Below are 26,565 nucleotides of genomic sequence, written 5' to 3'. Positions count from 1 at the left end.
AAATTCACAAGCATAAGCAAAACTTCAACAGGAAAGAAGAAACCTTAAGAATGAACAGAGCATGGGCTCCAGTTCTGAAAAACACCAGGCCAACGAAACACTCCACACCCGACAATAGCCCTGCAGAGAAGATTAGCACATCAAGCACCAATCCATATGCAAAAGAACCTCCTCAGGATACAGTGAAGCCTCCCTCCATTAGCATTCCACACCCTGGGAAACTCTTACAGGATGACTCAGCTCAACCCCACCCCTCCTGAGTAGATACAAATGACCTACATCTTTTCCACACTGTGACACTGAGAGATCTCTGTCTTTTGGTGCTACACCTCTGAAGATGCCAGCCACAGCTGCTGGCGAAACGTCAGGAACTACAATGCCAAGACCACGGCAATACAGCCCGGAAAACCCCCAACAACCATCGTTCTCCGGCCGTGAAAGCCTTCGACAATACTTCACTGAATATTCATAATTTCATAGTACAGCCTTCCAATTAGTTAAAAAATTATGTCATAGTCTGATCTGCAAGAGAATACTATAAATCTCTGACAAGTGTCAAGAAAAAGTTAAGTTGGGCGATCACCATTGGTTGAATCTCAGATAGAGGAACATCAATCTCAGTAGAGTCCACTATTTTAATTAATTGTCAAAAGATGTAAGCACACCTGCTGAATTACCTTACACATAGAAAAAATACACTGAAAGTTCATGCAAAGTTTAAAAGTTCATCTAGAGAATACAGAAGCTAGGCTTAGTATTTTTCAGTATTGATTATTGCCATATGATTTTAATATATATTGGCATAACACGTTCATAAAGCCAGACAGTCTGGCACCTTTCATTCAATTCCCCTGGCAACATAGGCGTGGAGTGTCTGAACTCTTTCTGAACTCCTTCTGGCTTTCCTTCTGGCTTGTAACCTCTCAAAGTAGCTTCCAGCAGACAGTCCAGCTTTTGCCACTGTGAAAAGAAAATGTCAGGAAAGGGAGGGACCCATGGAGCATGCCTTTCCCTGGATGCAATCTCTCTGAAAATTGGGGGTCTTCAGAGGACAGTGAGGACTATGTCCCCTGCAAATTTGGTGGACGCTGGACATTGGGAAGGTCAGAAGAGAGGAAAGATTTGGTGTCTGCTGTACCAGAGCTCAGGAGTAGACGTAAAAGACTAAAGCAGACCTCAGCTAAACACAGTGAGGAAGTGACTAATGGGCAAAGGAGTTTGAAAACAGGTCCATTATCTGTGCTGAAGGAAGGTTCTCTTTCATGGTGTTCCTGGACCTGAGGCTAGAGAGTCCTCCAAAGGGGATGACTTAATCAGGACTTTGAGCTTGAGGGCTTACGTGGCTCATTGAAGCCCTCTGAGTCTATGATTTTATATACTTAATTCAGGTACATTGCCTACCAGATGGGATAAAATAAAAATGTTAAAATAAATAGCACTTTGAAGAACTTCTTGACACTGGTTCTAATTAACCACCAGGAGCAAAGTACATTATTGCTAAAATCAGGTAATGACCACATAAACGAACCCTTAACACAGAAAGCTAATATCTTGATTTGGAGTATTTTTTGGATCTTATTTATAAAATATTCTTATATTCCTTTAATAGTCAATTAGGTTGCTGAAATAAAATGGTGGTTTATATCTGTGTTAAGGACTGTGTCCAATTAAACTCTATAAATTCTTGTAGACAAGAAGTTTGCAAATTAAAACACAGTACCCATTATTTTGAAGTCAAGTATCCAAATTTTAAACCTAAGTTTTCAAATAAAAAATAAATTATGGCATTTAATGGAGAGCTGAAGATCTTATTAGCTCTCTCCGTTCACACAGAGAGAAGCAAAAAAATAAAACACAGCCTGTAGCTTTCCTGGTTTTTCATCCAAATTTCTTCTCTTTGCTGGTTCCCACTTGATGGAATGGACTGCCTGAAGAAGTCAGGAAAGTTCCCGTTCTCCTGGCTCTCTACAAAATAGGCAAAACTGAATTATTCAAGAGGGCTTTTTTTACCCAGAGAAAAGGTCTATGCTGTAGGGAAATGGTTCAGAGAGATGTGTTGGTTAAGGGATAGGATGTAGACTCTGCATACTGAATTTTGCTGTAAGCATACTCCTACTGGATAGTTTCCAAATCATTTAATCTGTCTATTATGTTTTGTTTCAGCATAGTTTCTGCTCTGTATTAGGTATATGATTATTTTCATAGTCCCTGTTTTATTGTATTGTTTATTGAATGTCCCAGCTGTTGATCGTCTTGGCTTATACTGTGTAATCTGCCTGGAGTCTCAGTAAGAAAGGCCAACTATAATAAAAACGTAAGTATGTTAACAAAAAATAAATTAGACGGGAAGAAAGGGGCAGATGTCCATAAATGATATCAAGAAGAAAGCAATCAGGCCTCCAGCACCAGAGGGAAATTGCATGTTGAGGATATGAGTCTGTTCCCTCCTCACCCCTCTAAAGCCTGTATAAAAACACCATCAGGACAAGATTCTGCATCCAGTTTCTTAACTCATCTCTTGATCAAGGACTTCAGAGAGTTTGGTAAGTATTGAGGACAAAGCTTATCAGGATAGATTAGATGGCAGGAACTGGCAATACTGAGCCTGGAGAAGAGTAAAGAGGGGATATAAGAGCACTCTTCACATAGATGGAGGGCTGTCACATGAAGACGGCAAGGAAATGATTTCTGATGCTCCAGAGCAAAGATTAGAAGTAGTGGGTTTAAATGACCTGGCAATAGATTGCAGTGGAATCTAAAGAGAACATTCCTAATTGGATAAACAGTTTAAGAACAGAACCAAATATCTTTGTGGAAGAGAGCTTGTCCTTCACTGGATGTCTTTAAAGCTAGACTGCAATCACAGGGGATTCAGCAAGCAGGCAGTTGAAATAGATGGCCTGCAAATCCTCCACTACATTTGGGTCGCTGCATGAGCTGATGAGTTTTTGGAGTGTGACAGAGCTGCTGCTTGCTACTTGCTAGCCTTTGGGGAGAGAGACAGAGAGAGTATAATTGAGCTTGGATTTTGGGGATCGGGAAGGATCTATCTCCTCTGGTTCCAGTGCTGCTGCCAGGCCCTGGGTCCAAGCACAGTGGGCACCTCCAGCTGAGGGCTCACACAGTGTTATTAGTGCCTGATCTGTTCATGTCTGTGGGAGTGGTGGGCTAGGGCTCTAGTCCCTCCCTCCCTCTGGTGCCAGGGCTGCTGCCAGGCCCTGGAGCCAAGCTCAGTGGGCACCTCAGCGGAGGGCTCACATTGATTCTTATTTATCAGTGCCTGATCTGGTCAGGTCTGTGGGAGTGGTGGGCTAGGGCTCTAGTCCCTCCCTCCCTTTGGTTCCAGGGCTGCTGCCAGGCTTGGCTGAGGCCTCACCAAATGATTATTATTATCATAGCCATTATCATTCTCATTATTATTATTCTTATCATCACTATCATTATTAATAGTCTCTGTGCCTGTTCTGTCCAGGCATCTTGGTGTGCTGGGCTATGGCTCTAGCGTCAGCCTCTGGTTCCAGGGCTGCTGCCAGGCTCTGGGGCCAAGCGCAGTAGGCACCTTGGCTGAGGGCTCACACAGTATTATTATTGCCTGATCTTTTCAGGTCTGTGGGAGTGGTGGGCTAGGGCTCTAGTCCCGCCCTCCCTCTGGTGCCAGGGTTGCTGCCAGACCCTAGGGCCCAGCTCAGTAGGCACCTCAGCTGAGGGCTCACATTGATTCTTATTTATCAGTGCCTGATCTGGTCAGGTCTGTGGGAGTGGTGGGCTAGGGCTCTAGTTCCTCCCTGCCTCTGGTGCCAGGGCTGCTGCCAGGCCCTGGGGCCAAGATCAGTGGGCACTGTGGCGGAGGGCACATAGAGTCATCTCCTTTTCTGTCCTCCTTAATTCTAGTTTGGTGGCAAAATGAGTCTTCCTGTTGTGTTGGCCAGCAAGGGTGGTTGTGGAGTGAAGTGTGATGGCAGTCCTCCTGGTTTACTTGGGGAAAGCAGTATTGGGTGTGGCTCAAAGGCAGCATAGATTCCTCCCGCTCCCCCCAATTCACCTGTGGGGGCTGTGGAGGAGGCCAAAGAGGTGTCCCGGCAGATCTCACAAAAAATGCGGAAGATCGCGTTTCCTCGTGCAAGATTTGCGCGACGTCGTGTGACATTGCTCAAATCTCATGCGAGGAAATGCAATCTTCCGTGTTTTTTGTGCGATCTGCTGGGACATTACATGCACAGGCAGGGAGATTATTCTCCCTCAAAAGGCCAGATTTATTGCTTTGTGTTTAAACTCCAAACCTTGCATCTTCTTCCACAGCTTTAGCTACTGAAGGGTTTGATGACTGGCAAAACCCCCTTCTTATCAAAACTCATGAAAACTCAGAGAAGCATAGGAATGCCGTGTTGGCCTACCTAACAAGGAAGTGAGGGCAAACGTTAACTTCCAAGCTAGAGGAACAAATAAAAGCAGAACAGCAGTACCGGCGGCATGTCATGGAGAGAATTATTGCTGTAATATGCACTCTTGTAGAACGAGGCTTACCATTCAGAGGAGACAATTAACACTTTGGATCTCCAAATAATGTTAATTATCTTGGTCTTTTAGAACTAGTGGCAACGTTTGATCCGTTTTTACTTGCTCATATCAATTGCTATGGACATTCTGGATCAGGCGATCTCTCTTATTTGTCAAAAACTATATGTGAGGAAATTATTCAACTCATGGCAACAAAAGTTAAGGATGCAATTCTGGCTGATGTGAGGCAAGCTGGATATTTCAGCTTTTCAGTAGATTCCACTCCTGACATTTCACATACTGGTCAGTTGTCTTTAATTATCAGATGGCTGATTTATTGTTCAACCATTTCACTACTGAGCTTGAAATTGACTTCAGAAAATGCCTTGGGCAGTCTTATGACAACACTGCCAGCGTGGCTGGTAAGTACAATGGTATGCAGCAAAAAATCATTAAAAAAACAATTTGCAAGATTTATTCCATGCGCAGGTCTCTCTTTAAATCTGGTGGGCCGTTCTGCTGTGGATTGCTGCCTTGAACTGTTTTGGCATTATCAATGAAATGTATACCTTCTTTTCATCCTCCACAAAGAGATGGGCAGATCTAAAATCATTTTTGCCACCTCAGTCTAAAGTGCCTAAATACTTGTCAGACATTAGGTGGGACGCACATGCAAAAGCCACAGAAGCTGTTTTGGAAAGTTACAGTGCTATCACTGATGCCCTCAGTCATTTGTACTCTGACGTTAATGGGAAGGGGGAGACCAGGCTTCAAGCTAACAATCTTTTGCAGAAAATGGAAGAACTGGAATTTGTGTTTATGCTGCATTTTTGGACCCGTGTGCTAGGTCATTTTCACAAGGTCAGCAAAGCCCTTCAGAAATCAGACCTCTTACTGAGTTCTTGTGCAAGTTTGCACAGTTCACTTCTGGATTTTTAAAGGAAAATTACAGAAGATTTTGATGAGAAACAAGCAAAAGCCACCTTGCCAAATGTTAACTACAAAACAAGGAGACAAAGAGTAAGGGAATGGCAAAGAAATGGCAGAAGTGCACCTGATGCCTTAGATGCACTTTCTTCAAGAGATATGTTTAGGATAAAATCCTTTATTCCTATATTAGATGCACTTGAAGCCAATTTAAGGAGAAGAAATACTGTGTACAGTGATGTTGCACATTGGTTTTCCATTCTTGCTAATCTGACATCATCTAAGCAAGAAATTCAGCAAGGTGTTGAACTGTTGATGGAAGCATACCCAGAAGATATTGACCTGAAACTTATTGATGAACTTTTGCACTTTCACCTGTACATGAGACAAAGCCATAGGCTTACAGAAGAGCACTCTCTGTCTCATACAGACCTTTATCAAATTATATACAAGGAAAAAATTCAGATGGCCTTTCCTAATGTGGAAGCAAGCTTGCAGCTGTTTCTTAGCTTTATGGTCACTAACTGCTCGGGAGAGAGGAGTTTTTCAAGACTCAAAAGAATTAAAAATGAATTACGGGCCACAATGTCTCAAGAGAGGTTGTCTGCACTGAGCATTCTGTACATTGCAAGTGACAAACTTAGAAAAACAAATTTTGATGAAGTTTTGGATGATTTTGCTATGAGGAAGACTTGGAAAACATTTTTAGTCTTACTGTATTTGATGGTTGTAGTTTACTTCTTAATATGTATTTTAAAACTGACTGTTTAATGACAACATAAAGTTGATTCTAAAAGTGCCACACTGTCAGGTAATCATGTTCATATTATTTACACTTCCCAGGCAATATAATTTGTAAACTCAAGGTTTTTTTTAAGAATAAGATTACAACTTCATTTTCCTAAAAATTAATGCTTATTCCACAAAAGGTTTACAAAGTTCAGATATTGCAGAAGTTTTTCAGTGTTAATTTTAACATTTATGTATTTTTTTTACAATCACTATGGTATTTAACAGTAACTCAGGATATGCTACCTCTGAACTTGGAGGTTCAGTCCAAAACTGTTGTGAGAAGAAACCAGTGATTGAGTTGGCCTTTCCCTCATACACATACACACACTGAACTAGGTGTTGTCTTTCCAGATCAGCAACCAACTCAAGATGTCTCTAACCCCATTAGAATCAGCATTGCAAACTATTGCCAACATTTTCAACCAATACAAGGAGGATGGAAGGAATCCTCCCACAGTCACCAAGGAAAGAATGCAGAAGCTGATGAAGGATCAGCTCCCAAATTTGATACAGGTGAGAGGGGAGTGGGTTGGTTCATTGCGTGGAAGGAAGTGGCCTCCTTAACTGAAGTATTTGATGTGCAGCTCGTTGGGGGAGAAGAAGGAAGATCTTGGGTGGCATTCCAGCTGTTCTCTTCAGAGGTCCATTGGAGATGAAAGCAAGCGAGCTGGGTGAACATGGACGGAATGAGGTCATGGGATGCATGACTGGTTGATATTGTCAAGATGTCAATTCTCTAGCCAGAGTAACGCCATGTTAACTTGTATTATAATCAGTAGTTGTCTAGTTTTCCTCCCTCTAGGCCCAGGTGTCGTCCAGGCTGCTCATATCTATGGGAGCAAAGAGTCTTATTTATCCAGTCCAGCCAACGACTTTGATGTCCTCGTCTTCTCATGCCTTCGCAGACAGGACTAGAGGGGAGGCTGGGAATGGGTGTTTGAAGTGTTGTAACTTTCGTTTTACATGCCAATCTCAACAAAGCTTTCGTTCAGCCAAGGGCCTCTACAGCCTTTGGATTATGGACACCTGTATCCTGAGCATAGTCTTTCAATAAACCTTTTGGAATCAAGAGACCTTGTGATTCTTGCAGAAGGGGTGGGAGACGAACTCAGATAACTGGGATTCCATAGTCTGACAGATATGCAAATTCTGAGCCCTTAAGTGGTATAATCCCCTTTTGTAAACTTCCAAGAGACACCAGCTTCTGAAGGAGGAGTCATTTTATGTCACCCTTTGTGCCTCCTTCTCCATTTTGTAGCTTTTCCACCCATGGCTTTTAATCTCTGGGGCCTCACTTTTGCCTAGCGGCCAATAACCTCACCCAGTGGTCCCTCCCAAGCTCCATGAGGCTCAGAACGCTTGGCGACCCACCTCTCATAGAGCAGATGGAGAAGGGTTTCAGCCAGGCATGGCAGATCAATGCATGGAAGTTGGTTTCATTCTTTAATTTTGTAATTAATACCCAAATTGACTGTATTGTTGTTTGGTTGTTTGGTATGCCTTTGTGTCATTCTTGAATTTCCAGTTTCATAATTTTACTTCATTATCATTTCCCTTTTGTTTCAATGGAAGAGACACATACACCACATTTACAAGTCTGTGCCTTCTTGTTTTTCTACCCCAACGGAACAACATACTCCTCTAGGTCATCCACATGGTCAACTTTCAGACAGATGAAATAAAGGTTTCCCCCTTTTTGAGACCATGAAATTCACGCATATTTAACATCAAAGTCTATTGAGAACTGATAGGAAAGATTTCAGACAGTGAAATAAACAGCAGAGCAGCCCGTTAACCTGAAGAACTGTAGAAAGAGACTGAGGCAGACGGGTGGCCTAAGGAGGCTAAGACAGCTGGCAGGCAGCAGGAGGAGGACCCTGAGGTAGGTTTGCTCAGTTAGAAGATAACTTTTGGAGACTTTTAGGCAAGCAGAGGAGTGCTGACTGGAGGGGAAATATGGCAGAGCAGGGTGAGCATTGAGAGGAGAGAGGATGACCAAGTCCCACCCCATATCCCTCAGGACTGGAATACCTCACACATGTACGTGATCCTAGTGACTACAGCTTGCAGTTAAGGAAGCCCAGAGCCTCTCTCCCCTATCCCTTTAAGGAACAGTTTTTAGAAAAACACCGGCTGCCCTTTAAAAGTGAACTCAATAGAGGCAGAGTCTACATAAAAACAAAACCGGGTTTTATTTTTATGTTTCCTCTCCATTGTAGGTGCTTTAGATGGAAACTTTGTTTTGCTTTCATATTAATTGCAGTAATGATAAAACACTCCAGAACTGTGAAACACTCGCCATAAGAAAAGAGTCTAGATTAGACTCCATATAGTTGACAATGGTGTAGAGGATGGAACTTTCAACAGAATGTGAGAGATAAGAGTTCACAGGGTTGTGATGGCTTAGGCAGACATGCTCCCCTTGTACCTATTAAGCATGTTCTTATTATTATGCATATCCTTTTATTTTATCATATAGGTATTTTTGGGGGGAAAAGAAGAGTAAGCTTAAGGAATGTTTAGTATGTTAGACCATATCTGAGCCATGCTTGGATATTAAACCTTTGTGTTTGGACTATTTCTACCTAGATAATCTGGAAGGGTATCTAAAGGACCTGTGATATATTAGTAAATCATATAACAAGCCAACAATTTCCATTTTTTATCCACTGCAGGAAAACAACCCAGGGACTTCTGAGGAGAGACGCAGATATGAAGTCATATTGAGTCTTGATAGGTTCCTGAATTCTGTCGCTCAAGTGCTTTTTTCTAGATACAGATGATTCTACATCAAGCTGCATTATGTCACTAAGAGATAATAAAGACCTGATGAAAAGTCCCTGGATGGTGTTTGGCTTTTTTCATGCCATTGTGGCATGATTAATTTAATTTTCTTCCCCATCCCATGCATATTATTCAGGGCAGGCAGAAACCTAGACTGGACGGTCTGGTGACCTGACACTGAGGAGTGGTCAGTGGAGCTTTGCACACAATCCAAACTGTTGAAAGGCTCAGCATGGAACATCTCAGGAACTTTTATGGTGGGGCAATTTTTTGGCAGGAGTAGGATTCTGAATAAAAAACAAGGGGGCATTGGAGTAACGGGAATGAGTGAAATAAGGAAGCTGAAGGAACCTGGTTGGAAGGTTCAGACTGAGGCAGTACCGGGCCCTGTGTCTTATGTGGGTTTTGTTAAAGATAACATTCTCTGCCTCTCCAATATCACTAATACTAAGGCAACAGATTCAAGAGATGCCAAAAAAAACTCCTCTAAACTCAACATGTCATTTAATTGTGGAATTTGCTGCCCTTGAACATTGCGGAATTTGTAGTGATGGCTGCAAGCACAAACGGCTTTAAAAGGTTCATCGAGAAAAGTCAATCTGTGACAACTAGCCATGGCGCTTTATGGAACTTTCCACATCCAGGTGCAGTAAAAGTCTGAAACCCACAACTAGGAGGCAGCATCAGGGGAAGGCCTTGGCCTCCATGCCCTGCGTGTTGGCCCTTCAGGAGAACTGGTTGGACATGGTGTGAAACAGATTGCCCAACTAGATAGGCTACAGGTCTGATCCAGCATTACTTTTCTCACTTGCTTATGGTCACATCATTCATGTTACTTACAAGTGATATTCTGATATGAAAAACTCCGGGTTTACTTCTGTGGGTGAAAAATATTCGTTGTGTGTTTGTTAGATAAAGCCGGAAGATCATAAGTTAGATTTTCAAGACGTACAGAAGCAAACCACTGTCCAAGCTATAATATGTTGCATTATATATTGTCTGAGATTCTTCAAATTATGCGGCCCTGTACCGGCAGCTGCGCCATGGCTTGAGCCAGGGGCTGGGATTTGCCTCCTCAGTTGGAGGAGGAGACAGACTGTCTTCCCGAGCATTCAGGGACTGAATTGGGGGGGGGGTGAGATGGATGCCTTAAAAGATGGCTCCGCTCCCCGGCTGGCAGTTGCTCCACGCGATTGGCCCACCCGCGATTGGCCCACCCAGTTGTAGTGCAGGATTATCCAGCTGCTGTTTCAGAGCCAGGTAGGAATTTTTTCCCCCATTTCCCCACACTGGCCAAGGAAGAGAAGAGGTTTTCACCTACCTTGTGCTGCTGACAGAGGTTTGAGGTAATTGGCTGAGGTGGTGCTGGATTGGTGGTCATGAGCAGGACAGGGTTTGGCAATAGGGAGTGGGCTGGTGAGCACCCCCTTGGCAATTCCCCATCGGTGGGGAAATGGGGTCAGCCAGGAGTGGAGCATTTCATGCTCGGATGTAGGCATTTCCTCAGAAATCTATACATCCTTGACATATAATGCAACTACTTCCTCCCTTTCTTATTGGTTTATTCCTTTTAAAAAGTTGTATTCTCAATCCTTATATTCTAATTTTGCATTCCATCCAACCATATTTTATTGTTTCTTTACAGTACTTGCTTTTATTTTTTACAGTCTATTGAAAATAAGTTTTTGAGGATGTCTCCAAGGCTAATGCAACAAGAAAGCATGCAATTTTTATTTAGATCATGAAGTTCAAGATCGTTTTCCTCCCTTCTGGAACATCCTCCTGCTTTGAGGAAACCTTGATGGTTCCCTTGAAATTATCTTCATTCAATTTCACCACCATTTCCAACCATGAGGATCTGGGATAGGCAAATGCTCCTGCCATGATCCACAGGTTGCATTACAAGCTTCGGTGGAAGTTATCTATTTGTATGTATGTAAGGAGGCAAGGGTTGTGAGTCAGTTTTTACAGAATTTATTAGCAATCTTTGATAAGATGTGTCAAGTTCCTTGCAGATCCAAGACAGAGGTAGGCAGTCAGAGATGAGTTGTCTGCCATTGGGATTTGCACTGTGATGTTCTACAAGACTCAGGGCTGAAATCCATGAGATGCTGAACATGTGTCAGGTCTTGGTTGCATGAACAGATTTGCAGTCAGATGTACATAAAGGGAATGTGTGCACTATACATTTGCTTGGCAATGTGAAGGAAAGCTGCGAGGAGGGAGAAGGTGATTCTGTTTTCTTTCTCTTCCAGTTTTCTCCAGTGGAAACAGTAGGGAAAGGGCTTGCCCCTTTTCTCTGGTGCCATAGATCTTAAGGAAATGTGGAGCCAGAGAAAAGAGAAGGAAAGGCCACATCCCCAGCCATTTCTATAGGCAAAAATGGGTCAGGAGGGAAACCATAAACTCCTTCTTTTCTCCTTGGTGCTCCCTCACAATGCTGAGTGAAAGAGAACTGTTTAAGGTGAGTTCCTCCCTGACAAAGAACAGACTGCAAATTTCTTTTGCTCCCATGGACCCAATACATGTTCAACATATCCTGTATTTGAGCCCTCAATTTTGTCTTCTAGGCTGTTTAATCTTTGACTCTGTCCAGATGTCTATGACATCCTCACTTCACCCTCACAGAGGTCAGGGCTGCATACATTAGTTTTCTGCATTCAGTTCAGGATGCTGGTTATTAGCTGAAAAAGTCCTTCATGGTACATGGCACATACATCTCTGCAGAAGCGCCTCTCCTGATAATCTCTGCAGCTCCAGTGTCGCAAATCTGAGCAGAGAGTTCTCAAATAGTAGTGGTCTGTCTTGGAAAATGCATGTTCTATTAATGAGTAATCAGGCCTTTTAACAATAGAAGAAAATTTAACATTCCAGAGTAGATTCACATGCCCACATCTGTCCTAAATATATAAAGGAACATTCAGTACAATTATTTTCCTTCAGCTTTTAAAAAATCTATAAATTATAGAAGTTTGCTATAACTGGGCTGAGTGGGCTCCCCATGGCCACCCCATCTATCTGTTCATAGAATTCGTTGTCCCATTGGAAGTAACTGGTTGTCAGACAATGGTGGAATAAGGCTGTTACATCCTCTGAGAAAATCTGATTCATAAGTGCAATAGTGTCTTTTACTGGAACCTTAGCAAACAGGGATACAACATCAAAACTGACGAGTATGTCTTGTGGATTGAGTTTCAGAGAACTGATTTTGTTGATGAAATCTGCTGAATCTTTGATGTAAGACAAACCCAGTGTATGGTTCCGGTTTGTGGATGATACATTCATCATTCATCAACAAAATCAGTTCTCTAAAACTCAATCCAAAAGACATACTCGTCAGTTTTGATGTAGCAAACTTCTACATGGAACATTTTGAAAAAACAGCTCTAGAATCAGCACCCCACAAACCCAGTGTATGGTTCCGGTTTGTGGATGATACATTCATCATTTGGAGCCATGGGGAGGAAGAATTGATGGGGTTTTTGAATAATCTCAACAACATCCACCTGAACATACAATTCACAATGGAGAAAGAAAGTGAGGGAAAACTCCCATTCCTGGATAACTTGGTCATCCGCAAAGCAAACTTTCAGTTAGGTCACAAGGTCTACAGGAAACCAACTCACACTGATTGGTACTTACACAAAAACTCCAATCACCACCCCCGACAGAAAAGAGGCATAATGAAAACATTAGTGGATCGTGCAAGACGGATATGTGAGCCGCGCTTTCTCAATGAGGAAATTAATCATCTAAACCACGCACTTCAGGCAAATGGCTACTCCAGAAATGAAATCCGAAGAGCAATCAAACCCAGGATGAATCAAACAACCAAGGAAAAACAGTCTCCTACAGGAAAAGTGTTTTTGCCATATATCAAAGGAATTACTGATCAGATGGGAAAGCTTATGAAAAAGCATAACCTTCAAGCAGTAATCAGACCCACCCGAAAAATACAACAGATGCTACGATCAGCAAAAGACAGCAGAGACCCCCTCACCTCTGCAGGAGTATACCGTATACCCTGCAGCTGTGGACAAGTTTACATCGGGACCACAAAGCGTAGCATCCAGACAAGAATAAAAGAACATGAAAGACACTGCAGACTTGGACAACCTGAAAAATCAGCAGTGGCTGAACATAGCCTAACTCAAACAGGGCACAGTATCTTATTCCAGGACACCAAAATACTGGACAACACTTCCAACTACTTTGTCAGACTGCACAGGGAAGCCATTGAAATTCACAAGCATAAGCAAAACTTCAACAGGAAAGAAGAAACCTTAAGAATGAACAGAGCATGGGCTCCAGTTCTGAAAAACACCAGGCCAACAAAACACTCCACACCCGACAATAGCCCTGCAGAGAAGATTAGCACATCAAGCACCAATCCATATGCAAAAGAACCTCCTCAGGATACAGTGAAGCCTCCCGCCATTAGCATTCCACACCCTGGGAAACTCTTACAGGATGACTCAGCTCAACCCCACCCCTCCTGAGTAGATACAAATGACCTACATCTTTTCCACGCTGTGACACTGAGAGATCTCTGTCTTTTGGTGCTACACCTCTGAAGATGCCAGCCACAGCTGCTGGCGAAACGTCAGGAACTACAATGCCAAGACCACGGCAATACAGCCCGGAAAACCCACAACAACCATCATTCTCCGGCCGTGAAAGCCTTCGACAATACTTCACTGAATATTCATAATTTCATAGTACAGCCTTCCAATTAGTTAAAAAATTATGTCATAGTCTGATCTGCAAGAGAATACTATAAATCTCTGACAAGTGTCAAGAAAAAGTTAAGTTGGGCGATCACCATTGGTTGAATCTCAGATAGAGGAACATCAATCTCAGTAGAGTCCACTGTTTTAATTAATTGTCAAAAGATGTAAGCACACCTGCTGAATTACCTTACACATAGAAAAAATACACTGAAAGTTCATGCAAAGTTTAAAAGTTTATCTAGAGAATACAGAAGCTAGGCTTAGTATTTTTCAGTATTGATTATTGCCATATGATTATAATATATATTGGCATAATACGTTCATAAAGCCAGACAGTCTGGCACCTTTCATTCAATTCCCCTGGCAACATAGGCGTGGACTGTCTGAACTCTTTCTGAACTCCTTCTGGCTTTCCTTCTGGCTTGTAACCTCTCAAAGTAGCTTCCAGCAGACAGTCCAGCTTTTGCCACTGTGAAAAGAAAATGTCAGGAAAGGGAGGGACCCATGGAGCATGCCTTTCCCTGGATGCAATCTCTCTGAAACCTGGGGGTCTTCAGAGGACAGTGAGGACTATGTCCCCTGCAAATTTGGTGGACGCTGGACATTGGGAAGGTCAGAAGAGAGGAAAGATTTGGTGTCTGCTGTACCAGAGCTCAGGAGTAGATGTAAAAGACTAAAGCAGACCTCAGCTAAACACAGTGAGGAAGTGACTAATGGGCAAAGGAGTTTGAAAACAGGTCCATTATCTGTGCTGAAGGAAGTTTCTCTTTCATGGTGTTCCTGGACCTGAGGCTAGAGAGTCCTCCGAAGGGGATGACTTAATCAGGACTTTGAGCTTGAGGGCTTACGTGGCTCATTGAAGCCCTCTGAGTCTATGATTTTATATACTTAATTCAGGTACATTGCCTACCAAATGGGATAAAATAAAAATGTTAAAATAAATAGCACTTTGAAGAACTTCTTGACACTGGTTCTAATTAACCACCAGGAGCAAAGTACATTATTGCTAAAATCAGGTAATGACCACATAAACGAACCCTTAACACAGAAAGCTAATATCTTGATTTGGAGTATTTTTTGGATCTTATTTATAAAATATTCTTATATTCCTTTAATAGTCAATTAGGTTGCTGAAATAAAATGGTGGTTTATATCTGTGTTAAGGACTGTGTCCAATTAAACTCTGTAAATTCTTGTAGACAAGAAGTTTGCAAATTAAAACACAGTACCCATTATTTTGAAGTCAAGTATCCAAATTTTAAACCTAAGTTTTCAAATAAAAAATAAATTGATGTATTGTCGAAGGCTTTCACGGCCGGAGAACGATGGTTGTTGTGGGTTTTCCGGGCTGTATTGCCGTGGTCTTGGCATTGTAGTTCCTGACGTTTCGCCAGCGGCTGTGGCTGGCATCTTCAGAGGTGTAGCACCAAAAGACAGAGATCTCTCAGACTCAGATACAAATGACCTACATCTTTTCCACGCTGTGACACTGAGAGATCTCTGTCTTTTGGTGCTACACCTCTGAAGATGCCAGCCACAGCCGCTGGCGAAACATCAGGAACTACAATGCCAAGACCACGGCAATACAGCCCGGAAAACCCACAACAACCAAAAAATAAATTATGGCATTTAATGGAGAGCTGAAGATCTTATTAGCTCTCTCCGTTCACACAGAGAGAAGCAAAAAAATAAAACACAGCCTGTAGCTTTCCTGGTTTTTCATCCAAATTTCTTCTCTTTGCTGGTTCCCACTTGATGGAATGGACTGCCTGAAGAAGTCAGGAAAGTTCCCGTTCTCCTGGCTCTCTACAAAATAGGCAAAATTGAATTATTCAAGAGGGCTTTTTTTACCCAGAGAAAAGGTCTTTGCTGTAGGGAAATGGTTCAGAGAGATGTGTTGGTTAAGGGATAGGCTGTAGACTCTGCATACTGAATTTTGCTGTAAGCATGCTCCTACTGGATAGTTTCCAAATCATTTAATCTGTCTATTATGTTTTGTTTCAGCATAGTTTCTGCTCTGTATTAGGTATATGATTATTTTCATAGTCCCTGTTTTATTGTATTGTTTATTGAATGTCCCAGCTGTTGATCGTCTTGGCTTATACTGTGTAATCTGCCTGGAGTCTCAGTAAGAAAGGCCAACTATAATAAAAACGTAAGTATGTTAACAAAAAATAAATTAGACGGGAAGAAAGGGGCAGATGTCCATAAATGATATCAAGAAGAAAGCAATCAGGCCTCCAGCACCAGAGGGAAATTGCATGTTGAGGATATGAGTCTGTTCCCTCCTCACCCCTCTAAAGCCTGTATAAAAACACCATCAGGACAAGATTCTGCATCCAGTTTCTTAACTCATCTCTTGATCAAGGACTTCAGAGAGTTTGGTAAGTATTGAGGACAAAGCTTATACGGATAGATTAGATGGCAGGAACTGGCAATACTGAGCCTGGAGAAGAGTAAAGAGGGGATATAAGAGCACTCTTCACATAGATGGAGGGCTGTCACATGAAGACGGCAAGGAAATGATTTCTGATGCTCCAGAGCAAAGATTAGAAGTAGTGGGTTTAAATGACCTGGCAATAGATTGCAGTGGAATCTAAAGAGAACATTCCTAATTGGATAAACAGTTTAAGAACAGAACCAAATATCTTTGTGGAAGAGAGCTTGTCCTTCACTGGATGTCTTTAAAGCTAGACTGCAATCACAGGGGATTCAGCAAGCAGGCAGTTGAAATAGATGGCCTGCAAATCCTCCACTACATTTGGGTCGCTGCATGAGCTGATGAGTTTTTGGAGTGTGACAGAGCTGCTGCTTGCTACTTGCTAGCCTTTGGGGAGAGAGACAGAGAGAGTATAATTGAGCTTGGATTTTGGGGATCGGGAAGGATCTATCTCCTCTGGTTCCAGTGCTGCTGCCAGGCCCTGGGTCCAAGCACAGTGGGCACCTCCAGCTGAGGGCTCACACAGTGTTATTAGTGCCTGATCTGTTCATGTCTGTGGGAGTGGTGGGCTAGGGCTCTAGTCCCTCCCTCCCTCTGGTGCCAGGGCTGCTGCCAGGCCCTGGAGCCAAGCTCAGTGGGCACCTCAGCGGAGGGCTCACATTGATTCTTATTTATCAGTGCCTGATCTGGTCAGGTCTGTGGGAGTGGTGGGCTAGGGCTCTAGTCCCTCCCTCCCTTTGGTTCCAGGGCTGCTGCCAGGCTTGGCTGAGGCCTCACCAAATGATTATTATTATCATAGCCATTATCATTCTCATTATTATTATTCTTATCATCACTATCATTATTAATAGTCTCTGTGCCTGTTCTGTCCAGGCATCTTGGTGTGCTGGGCTATGGCTCTAGCGTCAGCCTCTGGTTCCAGGGCTGCTGCCAGGCTCTGGGGCCAAGCGCAGTAGGCACCTTGGCTGAGGGCTCACACAGTATTATTATTGCCTGATCTTTTCAGGTCTGTGGGAGTGGTGGGCTAGGGCTCTAGTCCCTCCCTCCCTCTGGTGCCAGGGTTGCTGCCAGGCCCTAGGGCCCAGCTCAGTAGGCACCTCAGCTGAGGGCTCACATTGATTCTTATTTATCAGTGCCTGATCTGGTCAGGTCTGTGGGAGTGGTGGGCTAGGGCTCTAGTTCCTCCCTGCCTCTGGTGCCAGGGCTGCTGCCAGGCCCTGGGGCCAAGATCAGTGGGCACTGTGGCGGAGGGCACATAGAGTCATCTCCTTTTATGTCCTCCTTAATTCTAGTTTGGTGGCAAAATGAGTCTTCCTGTTGTGTTGGCCAGCAAGGGTGGTTGTGGAGTGAAGTGCGATGGCAGTCCTCCTGGTTTACTTGGGGAAAGCAGTATTGGGTGTGGCTCAAAGGCAGCATAGATTCCTCCCGCTCCCCCCAATTCACCTGTGGGGGCTGTGGAGGAGGCCAAAGAGGTGTCCCGGCAGATCTCACAAAAAATGCGGAAGATCGCGTTTCCTCGTGCAAGATTTGCGCGACGTCGTGTGACATTGCTCAAATCTCATGCGAGGAAATGCAATCTTCCGTGTTTTTTGTGCGATCTGCTGGGACATTACATGCACAGGCAGGGAGATTATTCTCCCTCAAAAGGCCAGATTTATTGCTTTGTGTTTAAACTCCAAACCTTGCATCTTCTTCCACAGCTTTAGCTACTGAAGGGTTTGATGACTGGCAAAACCCCCTTCTTATCAAAACTCATGAAAACTCAGAGAAGCATAGGAATGCCGTGTTGGCCTACCTAACAAGGAAGTGAGGGCAAACGTTAACTTCCAAGCTAGAGGAACAAATAAAAGCAGAACAGCAGTACCGGCGGCATGTCATGGAGAGAATTATTGCTGTAATATGCACTCTTGTAGAACGAGGCTTACCATTCAGAGGAGACAATTAACACTTTGGATCTCCAAATAATGTTAATTATCTTGGTCTTTTAGAACTAGTGGCAACGTTTGATCCGTTTTTACTTGCTCATATCAATTGCTATGGACATTCTGGATCAGGCGATCTCTCTTATTTGTCAAAAACTATATGTGAGGAAATTATTCAACTCATGGCAACAAAAGTTAAGGATGCAATTCTGGCTGATGTGAGGCAAGCTGGATATTTCAGCTTTTCAGTAGATTCCACTCCTGACATTTCACATACTGGTCAGTTGTCTTTAATTATCAGATGGCTGATTTATTGTTCAACCATTTCACTACTGAGCTTGAAATTGACTTCAGAAAATGCCTTGGGCACTCTTATGACAACACTGCCAGCGTGGCTGGTAAGTACAATGGTATGCAGCAAAAAATCATTAAAAAAACAATTTGCAAGATTTATTCCATGCGCAGGTCTCTCTTTAAATCTGGTGGGCCGTTCTGCTGTGGATTGCTGCCTTGAACTGTTTTGGCATTATCAATGAAATGTATACCTTCTTTTCATCCTCCACAAAGAGATGGGCAGATCTAAAATCATTTTTGCCACCTCAGTCTAAAGTGCCTAAATACTTGTCAGACATTAGGTGGGACGCACATGCAAAAGCCACAGAAGCTGTTTTGGAAAGTTACAGTGCTATCACTGATGCCCTCAGTCATTTGTACTCTGACGTTAATGGGAAGGGGGAGACCAGGCTTCAAGCTAACAATCTTTTGCAGAAAATGGAAGAACTGGAATTTGTGTTTATGCTGCATTTTTGGACCCGTGTGCTAGGTCATTTTCACAAGGTCAGCAAAGCCCTTCAGAAATCAGACCTCTTACTGAGTTCTTGTGCAAGTTTGCACAGTTCACTTCTGGATTTTTAAAGGAAAATTACAGAAGATTTTGATGAGAAACAAGCAAAAGCCATCTTGCCAAGTGTTAACTACAAAACAAGGAGACAAAGAGTAAGGGAATGGCAAAGAAATGACAGAAGTGCACCTGATGCCTTAGATGCACTTTCTTCAAGAGATATGTTTAGGATAAAATCCTTTATTCCTATATTAGATGCACTTGAAGCCAATTTAAGGAGAAGAAATACTGTGTACAGTGATGTTGCACATTGGTTTTCCATTCTTGCTAATCTGACAGCATCTAAGCAAGAAATTCAGCAAGGTGTTGAACTGTTGATGGAAGCATACCCAGAAGATATTGACCTGAAACTTATTGATGAACTTTTGCACTTTCACCTGTACATGAGACAAAGCCATAGGCTTACAGAAGAGCACTCTCTGTCTCATACAGACCTTTATCAAATTATATACAAGGAAAAAATTCAGATGGCCTTTCCTAATGTGGAAGCAAGCTTGCAGCTGTTTCTTAGCTTTATGGTCACTAACTGCTCGGGAGAGAGGAGTTTTTCAAGACTCAAAAGAATTAAAAATGAATTACGGGCCACAATGTCTCAAGAGAGGTTGTCTGCACTGAGCATTCTGTACATTGCAAGTGACAAACTTAGAAAAACAAATTTTGATGAAGTTTTGGATGATTTTGCTATGAGGAAGGCTTGGAAAACATTTTTAGTCTTACTGTATTTGATGGTTGTAGTTTACTTCTTAATATGTATTTTAAAACTGACTGTTTAATGACAACATAAAGTTGATTCTAAAAGTGCCACACTGTCAGGTAATCATGTTCATATTATTTACACTTCCCAGGCAATATAATTTGTAAACTCAAGGTTTTTTTTAAGAATAAGATTACAACTTCATTTTCCTAAAAATTAATGCTTATTCCACAAAAGGTTTACAAAGTTCAGATATTGCAGAAGTTTTTCAGTGTTAATTTTAACATTTATGTATTTTTTTTACAATCACTATGGTATTTAACAGTAACTTAGGATATGCTACCTCTGAACTTGGAGGTTCAGTCCAAAACTGTTGTGAGAATAAACCAGTGATTGAGTTGACCTTTCCCTCATACACATACACACACTGAACTAGGTGTTGTCTTTCCAGATCAGCAACCAACTCAAGATGTCTCAAACCCCATTAGAATCAGCATTGCAAACTATTGCCAACATTTTCAACCAATACAAGGAGGATGGAAGGAATCCTCCCACAGTCACCAAGGAAAGAATGCAGAAGCTGATGAAGGATCAGCTCCCAAATTTGATACAGGTGAGAGGGGAGTGGGTTGGTTCATTGCATGGAAGGAAGTGGCCTCCTTAACTGAAGTATTTGATGTGCAGCTCGTTGGGGGAGAAGAAGGAAGATCTTGGGTGGCATTCCAGCTGTTCTCTTCAGAGGTCCATTGGAGATGAAAGCAAGCGAGCTGGGTGAACATGGACGGAATGAGGTCATGGGATGCATGACTGGTTGATATTGTCAAGATGTCAATTCTCTAGCCAGAGTAACGCCATGTTAACTTGTATTATAATCAGTAATTGTCTAGTTTTCCTCCCTCTAGGCCCAGGTGTCATCCAGGCTGCTCATATCTATGGGAGCAAAGAGTCTTATTTATCCAGTCCAGCCAACGACTTTGATGTCCTCGTCTTCTCATGCCTTCGCAGACAGGACTAGAGGGGAGGCTGGGAATGGGTGTTTGAAGTGTTGTAACTTTCGTTTTACATGCCAATCTCAACAAAGCTTTCGTTCAGCCAAGGGCCTCTACAGCCTTTGGATTATGGACACCTGTATCCTGAGCATAGTCTTTCAATAAACCTTTTGGAATCAAGAGACCTTGTGATTCTTGCAGAAGGGGTGGGAGACGAACTCAGATAACTGGGATTCCATAGTCTGACAGATATGCAAATTCTGAGCCCTTAAGTGGTATAATCCCCTTTTGTAAACTTCCAAGAGACACCAGCTTCTGAAGGAGGAGTCATTTTATGTCACCCTTTGTGCCTCCTTCTCCATTTTGTAGCTTTTCCACCCATGGCTTTTAATCTCTGGGGCCTCACTTTTGCCTAGCGGCCAATAACCTCACCCAGTGGTCCCTCCCAAGCTCCATGAGGCTCAGAACGCTTGGCGACCCACCTCTCATAGAGCAGATGGAAAAGGGTTTCAGCCAGGCATGGCAGATTGATGCATGGAAGTTGGTTTCATTCTTTAATTTTGTAATTAATACCCAAATTGACTGTATTGTTGTTTGGTTGTTTGGTATGCCTTTGTGTCATTCTTGAATTTCCAGTTTCATAATTTTACTTCATTATCATTTCCCTTTTGTTTCAATGGAAGAGAAACATACACCACATTTACAAGTCTGTGCCTTCTTGTTTTTCTACCCCAACGGAACAACATACACCTCTAGGACATCCACATGGTCAACTTTCAGACAGATGAAATAAAGGTTTCCCTCTTTTTGAAGCCATGAAATGCACCCATATTTAACATCAAAGTCTATTGAGAACTGATAGGAAAGATTTCAGACAGTAAAATAAACAGCAGAGTAGCCCGTTAACCTGAAGAACTGTAGAAAGAGACTGAGGCAGACGGGTGGCCTAAGGAGGCTAAGACAGCTGGCAGGCAGAAGCAGGAGGACCCTGAGGTAGGTTTGCTCAGTTAGAAGATAACTTTTGGAGAGTTTTAGGCAAGCAGAGGAGTGCTGACTGGAGGGGAAATATGGCATAGCAGGGTGAGCATTGAGAGGAGAGAGGATGACCAAGTCCCACCCCATTTCCCTCAGGACTGGAATACCTCACACATGTACGTGATCCTAGTGACTACAGCTTGCAGTTAAGGAAGCCCAGAGCCTCTCTCCCCTATCCCTTTAAGGAACAGTTTTTAGAAAAACACCGGCTGCCCTTTAAAAGTGAACTCAATAGAGGCAGAGTCTACATAAAAACAAAACCATAGGGTTTCCTCTCCATTGTAGGTGCTTTAGATGGAAACTTTGTTTTGCTTTCATATTAATTGCAATAATGATAAAACACTCCAGAACTGTGAAACACTCGCCATAAGAAAAGAGTCTAGATTAGACTCCATATAGTTGACAATGGTGTAGAGGATGGAACTTTCAACAGAATGTGAGAGATAAGAGTTCACAGGGTTGTGATGGCTTAGGCAGACATGCTCCCCTTGTACCTATTAAGCATGTTCTTATTATTATGCATATCCTTTTATTTTATCATATAGGTATTTTGGGGGGGGAAAGAAGAGTAAGCTTAAGGAATGTTTAGTATGTTAGACCATATCTGAGCCATGCTTGGATATTAAACCTTTGTGTTTGGACTATTTCTACCTAGATAATCTGGAAGGGTATCTAAAGGACCTGTGATATATTAGTAAATCATATAACAAGCCAACAATTTCCATTTTTTATCCACCGCAGGAAAACAACCCAGGGACTTCTGAGGAGAGATGCAGATATGATGTCGAATTGAGTCTTGATGGGTTCCTGAAACTTGTCGCCAAAGTGCTTCGTTCTACATACAGATGATTCTACATCACGCTGCATGATGTCACTAAGAGATAATAAAGACCTGATGAAAAGTCCCTGGATGGTGTTTGGCTTTTTTCATGCCATTGTGGCATGATTAATTTAATTTTCTTCCCCATCCCATGCATATTATTCAGGGCAGGCAGAAACCTAGACTGGACGGTCTGGTGACCTGACACTGAGGAGTGGTCAGTGGAGCTTTGCACACAATCCAAACTGTTGAAAGGCTCAGCATGGAACATCTCAGGAACTTTTATGGTGGGGCAATTTTTTGGCAGGAGTAGGATTCTGAATAAAAAACAAGGGGGCATTGGAGTAACGGGAATGAGTGAAATAAGGAAGCTGAAGGAACCTGGTTGGAAGGTTCAGACTGAGGCAGTACCGGGCCCTGTGTCTTATGTGGGTTTTGTTAAAGATAACATTCTCTGCCTCTCCAATATCACTAATACTAAGGCAACAGATTCAAGAGATGCCAAAAAAAACTCCTCTAAACTCAACATGTCATTTAATTGTGGAATTTGCTGCCCTTGAACATTGCGGAATTTGTAGTGATGGCTGCAAGCACAAACGGCTTTAAAAGGTTCATCGAGAAAAGTCAATCTGTGACAACTAGCCATGGCGCTTTATGGAACTTTCCACATCCAGGTGCAGTAAAAGTCTGAAACCCACAACTAGGAGGCAGCATCAGGGGAAGGCCTTGGCCTCCATGCCCTGCGTGTTGGCCCTTCAGGAGAACTGGTTGGACATGGTGTGAAACAGATTGCCCAACTAGATAGGCTACAGGTCTGATCCAGCATTACTTTTCTCACTTGCTTATGGTCACATCATTCATGTTACTTACAAGTGATATTCTGATATGAAAAACTCCGGGTTTACTTCTGTGGGTGAAAAATATTCGTTGTGTGTTTGTTAGATAAAGCCGGAAGATCATAAGTTAGATTTTCAAGACGTACAGAAGCAAACCACTGTCCAAGCTATAATATATTGCATTATATATTGTCTGAGATTCTTCAAATTATGCGGCCCTGTACCGGCAGCTGCGCCATGGCTTGAGCCAGGGGCTGGGATTTGCCTCCTCAGTTGGAGGAGGAGACAGACTGTCTTCCCGAGCATTCAGGGACTGAATTGGGGGGGGGGGTGAGATGGAAGCCTTAAAAGATGGCTCCGCTCCCCGGCTGGCAGTTGCTCCACGCGATTGGCCCACCCGCGATTGGCCCACCCAGTTGTAGTGCAGGATTATCCAGCTGCTGTTTCAGAGCCAGGTAGGAATTTTTTCCCCCATTTCCCCACACTGGCCAAGGAAGAGAAGAGGTTTTCACCTACCTTGTGCTGCTGACAGAGGTTTGAGGTAATTGGCTGAGGTGGTGCTGGATTGGTGGTCATGAGCAGGACAGGGTTTGGCAATAGGGAGTGGGCTGGTGAGCACCCCCTTGGCAATTCCCCATCGGTGGGGAAATGGGGTCAGCCAGGAGTGGAGCATTTCATGCTCGGATGTAGGCATTTCCTCAGAAATCTATACATCCTTGACATATAATGCAACTACTTCCTCCCTTTCTTATTGGTTTATTCCTTTTAAAAAGTTGTATTCTCAATCCTTATATTCTAATTTTGCATTCCATCCAACCATATTTTATTGTTTCTTTACAGTACTTGCTTTTATTTTTTACAGTCTACTGAAAATAAGTTTTTGAGGATGTCTCCAAGGCTAATGCAACAAGAAAGCATGCAATTTTTATTTAGATCATGAAGTTCAAGATCGTTTTCCTCCCTTCTGGAACATCCTCCTGCTTTGATGAAACCTTGATGGTTCCCTTGAAATTATCTTCATTCAATTTCACCACCATTTCCAACCATGAGGATCTGGGACAGGCAAATGCTCCTGCCATGATCCACAGGTTGCATTACAAGCTTCGGTGGAAGTTATCTATTTGTATGTATGTAAGGAGGCAAGGGTTGTGAGTCAGTTTTTACAGAATTTATTAGCAGTCTTTGATAAGATGTGTCAAGTTCCTTGCAGATCCAAGACAGAGGTAGGCAGTCAGAGATGAGTTGTCTGCCATTGGGATTTGCACTGTGATGTTCTACAAGACTCAGGGCTGAAATCCATGAGATGCTGAACATGTGTCAGGTCTTGGTTGCATGAACAGATTTGCAGTCAGATGTACATAAAGGGAATGTGTGCACTATACATTTGCTTGGCAATGTGAAGGAAAGCTGCGAGGAGGGAGAAGGTGATTCTGTTTTCTTTCTCTTCCAGTTTTCTCCAGTGGAAACAGTAGGGAAAGGGCTTGCCCCTTTTCTCTGGTGCCATAGGTCTTAAGGAAATGTGGAGCCAGAGAAAAGAGAAGGAAAGGCCACATCCCCAGCCATTTCTATAGGCAAAAATGGGTCAGGAGGGAAACCATAAACTCCTTCTTTTCTCCTTGGTGCTCCCTCACAATGCTGAGTGAAAGAGAACTGTTTAAGGTGAGTTCCTCCCTGACAAAGAACAGACTGCAAATTTCTTTTGCTCCCATGGACCCAATACATGTTCAACATATCCTGTATTTGAGCCCTCAATTTTGTCTTCTAGGCTGTTTAATCTTTGACTCTGTCCAGATGTCTATGACATCCTCACTTCACCCTCACAGAGGTCAGGGCTGCATACATTAGTTTTCTGCATTCAGTTCAGGATGCTGGTTATTAGCTGAAAAAGTCCTTCATGGTACATGGCACATACATCTCTGCAGAAGCGCCTCTCCTGATAATCTCTGCAGCTCCAGTGTCGCAAATCTGAGCAGAGAGTTCTCAAATAGTAGTGGTCTGTCTTGGAAAATGCATGTTCTATTAATGAGTAATCAGGCCTTTTAACAATAGAAGAAAATTTAACATTCCAGAGTAGATTCACATGCCCACATCTGTCCTAAATATATAAAGGAACATTCAGTACAATTATTTTCCTTCAGCTTTTAAAAAATCTTCTCATGATGGAACACCTCTGTGAATTTGTTAAATATTAAGTGGGAAAAATATACAACGGGCTCTAGAAAGGGGAGGGCGGACAGGCAGGCATTCACTCCTCCTCCACCATTGATTCCAGCTAGTGAAGGACGGGGGTGGGCACTGTCATTTGCTCCATGCCTGATCTGCCTGATCTCGGCCATGTGAAGGGGTGGTGGGCTTTGCTACCTGCTCCATGCCTCATACATCCCGGATAAAGGGGGGCATTGGCTCCAGTTCTGCGCCTGACTACAGCTGGATAAAGGGGGGCAGGCATTGCTGCCTGCTCAAGCATGATCCTAACTGGGTGAAGGGGGGGTGGACATTGCCACCTGCTCCCTGATGGGTGAAGTGAGGAACAGGCATTGCCTCCTTCCCCGTGCCTGATCCTGGCAAGTGAAGGTGTGCAGCAGGCTTTACTACGTGCTCTGCTCGTGATCCCCTAACAAAAGCACCCGCATACGATTTAAAGACACACCCTTCTATTTATGTAATCACAAATTCTTAAATTCATTAAAGTGCTCCGTGCTGCAAATATACAAAAGGTTCAAACTCCAATCCACAACAGTCCTTAAGAAGAGTCCCTGAGGTGTCTCTAGTTCCTCACTGCTTTGTTATCTTGCTTGAAGAGCTCAAGACTCCCGACCAAGGGCACAGTAGCACACAGGGACTTGATGTGCTTGTAAGAAATATTTACAAATGAAATATTTACTTGGAGCTACGGCGAAGTAGCCTACTAGAACCTGTTTATTATCGTTCTCTCTTCTTATAACTTCAGGTGGAACTCAAAGGGGAGAAGCCACGACGGGGCTCCCCCAGCCCAGAGTCGGGAACACAGGTAAATGTGGTACAACAGCTGACTTGAAATGGACGTTTATCAATCTCTCTTTTTTCTTTTATTCCAGGCGAAAACCAAGAAAACAGGAGGGGAAAATACCCCTTGCCGGGACTCCCTTAGTTCGACTCATGAGAAAACGTGGCAAAACAGCCAAATAGGAAAGAACGTTCTTGAATCTTTTATCTCTT

The 26,565-nt window shown here is 43.0% G+C and overlaps 3 long non-coding RNA genes across 3 annotated transcripts in view; all 3 read left to right on the top strand.

The window, feature by feature from the left end:
- The window catches only part of LOC129343701 (uncharacterized), a 105,979-nt gene extending 97,052 nt beyond the window's left edge, over positions 1 to 8,927 (top strand). Inside the window, exon 3 of the long non-coding RNA XR_008598320.1 lies at positions 8,892 to 8,927. This is a non-coding gene — a long non-coding RNA (uncharacterized LOC129343701). The remainder of the gene's footprint in view (positions 1 to 8,891) is intronic.
- LOC129343705 (uncharacterized) lies at positions 2,432 to 6,730 on the top strand. The gene is made up of 2 exons (XR_008598321.1): positions 2,432 to 2,543; positions 6,568 to 6,730. It is a non-coding gene; the product is annotated as an uncharacterized LOC129343705 (long non-coding RNA).
- A 7,087-nt stretch (positions 8,928 to 16,014) lies between the features above and the next one.
- LOC129344109 (uncharacterized) lies at positions 16,015 to 22,616 on the top strand. The gene is made up of 3 exons (XR_008598368.1): positions 16,015 to 16,114; positions 20,139 to 20,300; positions 22,453 to 22,616. It is a non-coding gene; the product is annotated as an uncharacterized LOC129344109 (long non-coding RNA).
- Positions 22,617 to 26,565: the final 3,949 nt, after the last annotated feature.

This window comes from Eublepharis macularius, chromosome 1 (genome assembly GCF_028583425.1).
Source record: "Eublepharis macularius isolate TG4126 chromosome 1, MPM_Emac_v1.0, whole genome shotgun sequence".
Classification (NCBI taxonomy): domain Eukaryota; kingdom Metazoa; phylum Chordata; class Lepidosauria; order Squamata; family Eublepharidae; genus Eublepharis; species Eublepharis macularius.
The sequence above is the reverse complement of the archived record's forward strand: the minus strand, read 5'-3'. Positions and strand labels throughout refer to the sequence as shown.